Here is an 8188-nt window from a genome sequence, read left to right as displayed (position 1 = left end):
AAGAGGCATGTGCCTGAGGGTCTGCAGGGAGCCTGCACTTTCTCCTGGTAGAGAGTGGAGGCAGCCGGAGTGGCCGGAGCTGGTGTGGCCTCATCCTGGATGCTTACCTGGGACAGGGAGGGGACTGTGACTAAAACCATGTGGCTGGGAGTAACTGAGGAAGGGTCAGACTAGAGCAGGTTCGCTGGGTCCAGCTTAGAGGCAGGAGGATTAGACTCCATGCTTCTAAACCTATTAAAAGAACAGGAAAAGAAAGAGGACGATAAGCAATTTCCTAAATGGGGATGGTTTTAATTGCAGTGTGGAGCTAATTTAGACCCAGAGAAAATTCCTTCTTTTTTTTTTTTGTTCTTTTTTAAAACATTGAAGTATAGCTGATTTACAATATTGTGTCAGTTTCAGGTGTACAATATTGTGTTAGTTTCAGGTATATATATATATATATTCCAGAGTATTTTCCATTATAGGTTATTATAAGATATTGAATATAGTTCCCTGTGCTATACAGTAAATCCTTGTTTTTTATCTATTTTATATATAGCAGTGTGTATCTGTTAATCCCATACTCCTGATTTTATCCCTCCCCACCCTTCCCCTTTGGTAACCATAAGTTTGTTTTCTATGCCTGAGTCTGTTTCTGTTTTGTAAATAGCTTCATGTGTATTATTTTTTAGCTTCCACATATAAGTGATATCACGTCATATTTGTCTTTCTCTGACTTCAGTTAGTATGATATTCTCTAGGTCCATCCATCCCCAAAAAACTTTCTAACACTGGCATGTCAGACAAGTGACAGGGGAGCGGTGGAATCTCTCTCAGGTGTCAGGGACTTGCCTGCCTGCCTGCTCTGGTGGCCAGACCTGGCTAAAGGTCCCCGGACAGATGGTCCTGGGGCACAGCTTTGTCCTTGCCTGGCAGACCCTCTGCTTCCTTGTTCCTGGAGCTGCAGCAGCTGAAGTATAGACGGGGGACTGGGGGTGGGGGGTCTGGGGACTCTGAGTCTCTGGAGGCCCTGGGCATCGGCCAGGGAGCCCCCAAGAGGAGGCAGTTGCCTGTCCATCGGGGAAGTGAACTGACCATCAACCGATGGCCAGTCATGACTGGGAGGTGAGCAGGGCCAGAGGGCAAGGGGCAGCAGACAGATGCAAGGGGTCATGCTCCTCATTTGCTGGAGTGCCATCTCTTTCCTTGTCAAAAATCTCTCCGGGGGGCCAGCCAGCTGACAGATGCGCCCCGGAGGAGGGGGGGCTGCCGGCCTCCTCCCCGTTGGCCAGCCGTCCCTGGCTTCTTCCCCCTTCCCTGTTTCCCTGGAGCCTGCTACATTGTTAGCTGGCACCCCAGGGGACGGACTTCAGATGGAGGGAAGCGGGTGTGTATTTTGTTCTGTGGTGGTGGGGGGTCTCTGAACCCAGAACCTATCTGGCTAATGAAGTCGTAATTACTCCCGGCCTCACTAATAGGATGAAAGCCGGGGGCTCCCTTAAAAGCCACTGATGGACCCACGAGAGTGTGCCTGACAGCTCTGAAGAGGGGCTGGACAATCAGAAATGGAAAGGGGTGGATGTTGCGGGGGACTGGGGGTGGGAGGAAAGGGTTGAAGAGGCTCTGCCCTGGTCTGGGGCCTACCTGCTCCTGGGAATGAAAGTTATACCTACATATTCCTCAGTTTAGGTTTCCTGAGAATTATCATATTGACTCTTCTGCCCCCAACTTTCCCAAACTCAGCACAGCTTCCAGCTGTCTGCTTTGGTGGGAGATAGAGGACCAGGGGGAGTCTAGGGCAGCTGAAAATCCCAAACGATTTCTACCTGTCTTTAGAATGAGTCTATTTATGTTTGTGTATATATATATATATATATATATATATTTTTTTTTTTTTTCCCCCTTGAAAAACCTTCAGCCTTTTCAAATGCAGTCTGGTTGGTCATAATTTGAAATGTGAGCCTGCTTTCCCCCAGGAGGCCTTAGCTAATGTGGAAGGCAAGGGCAGGGCATTCACGGGGGGATGTGTCAGGGCCAAATTTGGATTTAGCGTTAGATGTGGGGAATCCATGGGATGAGGGGATGGACCAGGACTCACACCAGCCCTCACATTCTGTGGGTCCAAGCCACATGCACATAACTGAGAGGGGCTGGGGTGACTCCAAGGACCCTGCCAACTAAAGACCGCCCCAACGGCCCCTGTGCACACCCAGTCCGGCCCATATTCTATCCCCTGCAGTTAGCCTGTGACCTTGACTACCTCAGCCACACCAGGGCACAGCCCTGAGGAAAACTTGGGAAGGACACCCACGTGGTTCAGGAAGAAGGACCTTTTGTTTTTTGTTTCCCATGGAGGTTGTTGCTGGGCCTTGGGAGGGTGAAGGATGGAGGATTTTAGCTTCTCTGGACCTAAGAGCTGATTGTATCAATGATGGTCTTTGCCAAACTCCCCTTCCTTGGGGAGAGGTGTGTCAGTGTTGAGCAGGAAGGAGCCCTGAGTCTTATACCTGTGGCCTAGGAGAGGTGGTTTCTCCTGTGCTGAGCTTGGGCATTGGGCTCCTAAATCTCAGGGGAAATGACCCCAGGGAGGTAACTATATCCAACTGCATCTGGACCAGGGCTGTGAGAGCTCATGGAGGGGACATTGGCTGAGTTCTGTCCTGTGGTCATTCTCCCTTGGGACAAACCCAGGCCTTCCAGACATCTAGCCTCATCCTCTTTTGCCACGTGGGTTGTCTGGTGGGTAGAGGGTTGTGCTGTGTCCTAACATCCAGGCTGGAGCTAGAAGGGGCAGGAGGGAGGGAGGTGAAAGATGGACAGTCCTTTCCAATAAATGAGAATGGGTTCCTAGGCATTCAAGGGAGACAAGAGCACTTAGGGGACTCAGGGAAAATTAATTAATGGGGCTGTAGAATGAACCTCTAGCTCTTAATACTCATCACTGGCCCTTACATCCAACCACTTGGAACGTGGTAAACTTGCTTTTAGGAAGACAAAAACTGCTTGCTCCCATCCCCTTTCACCCCACCCTCCCCACCCCCTCACCCCCAACCCAGTTGATGCCCCACAATTTAAACCACTAGCTGGGCAGTAAATACAATAATGCAGACAGCTTGAATACAAGGAGGGCCTGCTTACCCTGCGGGGACCATTGGGTCCTAAAGATCAGTGGATCACCCACTGTGCATGAGGTACCACAAAGGTACAGAGTCATGAGTTGCTGGTCCTGCCCTCCAGAGGCCTGTAGACTGACCAGGCATGGGGGGACAAGTTGGGCACTTATGCTGAAGGCCAAGGGGAAAGGGAGGCAGGAAGTTCAAGAGAAGCTCCTTGGAGAGAGACAGACCTGTGGGCCAAGGTACTTATAAAAGGAGGGGTTTGAGCCTGGCCGGAAGGATGGGAAGGACTTTTGAAGGAAGGAGTCAAGGTCAGGGGGAACATTCTAGAAGGCAGAAGGGGATTCATTCATTTATCTAAATTTAACAAATTATTATATAGTACTTACTATGCATCAGGCATTTTTCATATTTTAATTAATTTGACCCTTACAACAACCTAAAAGGTAGCTACAATTATAACCCCTGTTTTATAGATGAAGAAACTGAGGAAAGCAAGGTTAGGTAACTTGCCCAAGGTCACACAACTAGGACCTTACTGCCCTGTCTGCCGAGCCCTGGCTCTTTCTTGGTACTCAAGGCCGACTTGCAGAAGGATGAGCGCCTATGGCTTCCCTGCCCCTCATCACATGACCAGCAGCTGCATGGCACCCCAACCCTCTCCTGAGCTCTCCTGGGCTCTCTTGGGGTGGAGTCAGGAGCCCACATGTCCTGCTACAGCAGCGCAGAGCAGGAAGGGATAAACCATTGCCGGGTCCTGTGAAGAGCTGGCAGGGGCTGCTCTGGCATGAAAACTTTGAAGCACGTTGCCAGGGCTAATTCTTCACAATGATGCCCATTCATACCCAAGTGTAGCAGTGAAAGCTGAGGTTTCAGAGTCAGACGGACCTGACAGCTGGTTCTGGCTTTGTCACCTACCTTGGGCAAGTTATTCAGCCATGTGGAGCCACAGTTTCCTCATGAGTAACAGGATATAAAGCTACCTGCCTCAGGGAGCTGGTGTGAGGTTAAGAGAACATTTGCATAAAGTGCGCAGCCCTCTGCTTTGCACAGTTGGCCGGCGTCAACATTATTAGTTACTCTTCTCCTAAGTCACTTAATGTAAATGCACAGTGACCCAAATACCAGCTGGTGCCCTCTTGCCTCTTTGACATCTACATATAAATGGCTTAGTTGCCTGCCAATTCCATGGTCTGTGGAAGTCAAAGTCCCTCCCATAATTTTTGCTAATTCCTGAGGTCTTGTGCTCTGACGTCTACATTCTCCTGTGGTCTCTGCTTCATCCTGCGTCAATTTGGATGTAGAATTCACCAACTTTGCTAGTTTTTATAGAACGTCTACTCACACGAAGCTAATTCATCAATTGGGTAGATCTGACTGACAATTTGGGGGCACCAGGTAGGGCCACATCCCAGAGTGCCCAGCCTTCTCATTGTGGCCCTCTAGTCTAGGGATCCTCAAACTTCAGTTTGCCTCAGAATCACCTAGAGGGTTTGTTAAAACACAGATTTCAGAGTTTCTGAGACAGTAGATCAGGGTGGGGCCCAAGAATCTGCATTTTAATAAATTCCCCGGTGATTCTGATCCTGCTGGTCTAGGGACCATACTTGGAAACCACTACTCTAATCTTCCTTCTGTCTGTCTCTGCGCCTCAGCTGCCTTTTGCCCTGGGTTGCTCCAGAGTTCTCAAATCTCTCCCTTCTGCTATGCAGGATTCTCTTGCTGCTATCTGCAAACTCCCTACCCAGACCATTCCTGGACCCTCCATTTAATAGGATTCAGCCCTGTTAGAGGGCAACTGTGATTTTAAACATATACTAAGTAATTTTGTTTGTCTGTTTCAGAGTGAACTACTGCCCTGCCCTCCAGCCACAGCTCGCCCTCTGCTGTGGTCTCTTACTTGAGCCTGAGGGGTCAGAGCTCCCGTTTAGGGTGGGTAAGATGAGTTCCTGCGAGCCTGAGCCAGGACTGAGAGTCTGTTTGTGGACCCTGCCAGACTGTTCCCTGAATACACAAAGCTGTGCTTCTCTATCGTGGGGTCTGGGGCTAATCAGCAGCAAGTTCTGGGGAGGGGGGTGGGAGTGGGGGTGGGGAGCTGGGCCGCTGAGCCGCAGCTGTGGCTCCAAATTGCTCTGAGGCCCACTGCCTGGTCCGTGCTCCAGCAGGAACCTACATCAAACAAATGGGCTCTGATGCATTAAGTGGGGAGAGGGTGGCTGAAATGGGCCCTCCCCCACCCACATCCATCTTATATCGTGTTGAGCGGTAGAGGCTGACTTGATGAGAGGAACCATAACGAATCCTCAGATTCCATCCCTTTGGGGGCAGCTGGGCAAGAGCGGGTATAGCCTTCACTCTTAATAAAGACTGGAAGATGACTTGTCCCCTCCCACTGGGTCAGTTAATCCAACTCCACGCTGGAGATTAGCATTTCTAATGGGCTGGGAGGCGCAGCCTTCAGAAGACAGGGATGAGGGATGACAGATATTCTGGGGGTTCCCGGGGCTCTGAAGGGAGGCGGGCCTCTCTTTGTTTGGCCTCAGTTAAATTGAGGTCGATGTTCTTCGAATAAGGTGGTCGCTTCATCTCTCCACTTCTGTCCCCTTGAGAGGGGGCTCCTGCTCTAAAAATGGGCCAGTGGACCCCCCAAATGTCATATCCAAGTCCCAAATCCAAATATCCAAAGAGGATGACACAAAAGTCTCGAATTCACCTGGCCACTTCTTTCCTTAAAAGCCACAAGCTGTCTCTGGCATTCATTCATCCACTTATTCACTCATATTCTTTGATTTTGTCCTTGCTCTGTGACAGACTGGCCTGTGGATACAGAGGTGAAAAAATGGTCTCTTACACTTAGGATGGTCACAATTTAGTGAAAGAAACAGACAATAAATGTCGTATGACAAGCCCCAGTGAGAGATATAAAATAGGTGTTCTGGGGGCATAGCGAGGGGATCTCAACCAGACCGTGCTGATGTGTGTGTGTGTGTGTGTGTGTGTGTGTGTACTTGTGCAGTCATATCAGGATCAGGGAGGACCTTCTGAGACAGTGTCCCCTGCACTTCCTGTTAAAGATGTGTGACCCAGCACGGAGGCCACAACCTGCCTTCCAGGAGCCCAGAGAGATGATCTGTAAGGAGAAAGGTGATTAGAGAGGTATGAGAGCCTGGAATCAGGACTTACAAGGCTTGGCTGTGAGCATCAACTCCAGGGATTATGAATTATCCAGAGGGAGGTGGGTCTGGAAGGTTGAGAGGAGAATATTCCAAGTGGACTCACCTTTGGGCCATAATCCATTTGTTGAACCCACAGTTGTTGAGCCCGCTGTCCAGGACACTATCACATTGCTTTTGTCACCTGACTGTCGCCCATGACAGTCTGAATTTCCTGAGGACTGGAACTCTATCCTACTTACTTTATGTCATTAATCGGCGCAGAGTAGGTTATTAATAGGTGCTTTCTGAGCTCAATTGAATTTCCAAAGTTGAGGAGTCTGAGAAATCATTGCATGTCAGGGGAGCTGGAAATAGCTTGAAATGCCTAGAATTTAGGGTATATGTGAGGAGTAGTAAAAGATAAATAAATAAATAAATAGATGAGGCTGCAGACGTCAGGTGTAACCGTGGAGTTTAGGTTTTATCCTATTATAGCAAACAAGGTTATTGCAGCAAACAAGGTTATTGCAGCAGACTTGAAGTTTTCCAATAAAGAAGTGACGTGATCAGATTTGTATTTTAGAAGACCCTTCTGGCTACAGTTTCAAGGGGGAGCAGGCAACACAGGAGGCAAGGACACTGTCAATTCAGGATGAGGCCTTGGACTAATGGAGGGACAGTGCAAGTGGACACAAGGAGCAAGAGACAATCTGTGAACTTGAGAATGATAAGGTCTTTCTCATATTCTAACGAGTGAATAGGGAGGTTCAGAGGTGCTGTGGGATAAACCCAACGAGTTATTCAGAAGGAGCCAGACCTGGAAATAAGGTCTTATTTTATTTTATTTTTATTATTTATTTGTTTTATTTTATTTTTGCGGCACGCGGGCCTCTCACTGTTGTGGGCTCTCCCGTTGCGGAGCACAGGCTCCCGACGCGCAGGCTCAGCGGCCATGGCTCACGGGCCCAGCCGCTCCGTGGCATGTGGGATCCTCCCGGACCGGGGCACGAACCCATGTCCCCCGCATTGGCAGGCGGACTCTCAACCACTGCGCCACCAGGGAAGCTTCAATAAGGTCTTATTTTAATCTAATGAAGCAATAACCCCTCAAGTCAACGATCTTTTCTGAAGGAAGAATAAACACAGGTGGCTTGGATACCTGGATAGTTACTTTGTGGTTCTTTGTCCGAGAGATTTGGGTCTACATTTGCAGGGGAATCTTTTTATTTATTTATTTTTTATTTTTTAATTTTTTTTGCGGTACGCGGGCCTCTCACTGTTGTGGCCTCTCCCGTTGCGCAGCACAGGCTCCGGACGCGCAGGCTCAGCGGCCATGGCTCACGGGCCCAGCCGCTCCGCGGCATGTGGGATCTTCCCAGACCGGGGCACGAACCCGTGTCCCCCGCATCGGCAGGCGAACTCTCAACCACTGCGCCACCAGGGAAGCCCTGCAGGGGAATCTTTTTGCCCTTGTTTCCCATTACTGCCTATAAACCGCTAGTTATCTTTCTACACAGGCAGAACCACTCCACTCCCCACACTAACCTGAGGAAAGGGAGGGGGCTTACAGTGTCTGGGTGCATCCTCACGCTGCTGGGGTGATGGTCTTCAGCCACTCCTCAGGGGGAATGTGCGCAAGTACAGCCCGAAGTATCAAGAAAGGTGGCGTGGTGAAACTTGAGCGGTGTCCCTGACCAACACAGCCCTCTCTGTTTCCTTCCCTTCTCTACTTGCTTGTTGATTGAGATTCCTTTGAGTCTGTTAAGAGGGGGGTTTGGTTTGTTGTAAGCAGTTTTATTCATCCTTTCAACGATATGAAATGTCTGTTCTGTGTCAGGCACAAGGCAGGGCATACGCCAGTGTTCTCACATCTCAGGGCAGGCAGGGCTGCAAAGGAGGAGTGGCTAGGAGGCGGAGCTTCACTGCACATTCCTT

The sequence above is a fragment of the Mesoplodon bidens genome (assembly GCF_964165515.1).
Source record: "Mesoplodon bidens genome assembly, chromosome: 2".
Classification (NCBI taxonomy): domain Eukaryota; kingdom Metazoa; phylum Chordata; class Mammalia; order Artiodactyla; family Ziphiidae; genus Mesoplodon; species Mesoplodon bidens.
Note: the sequence above shows the minus strand (reverse complement) of the source record.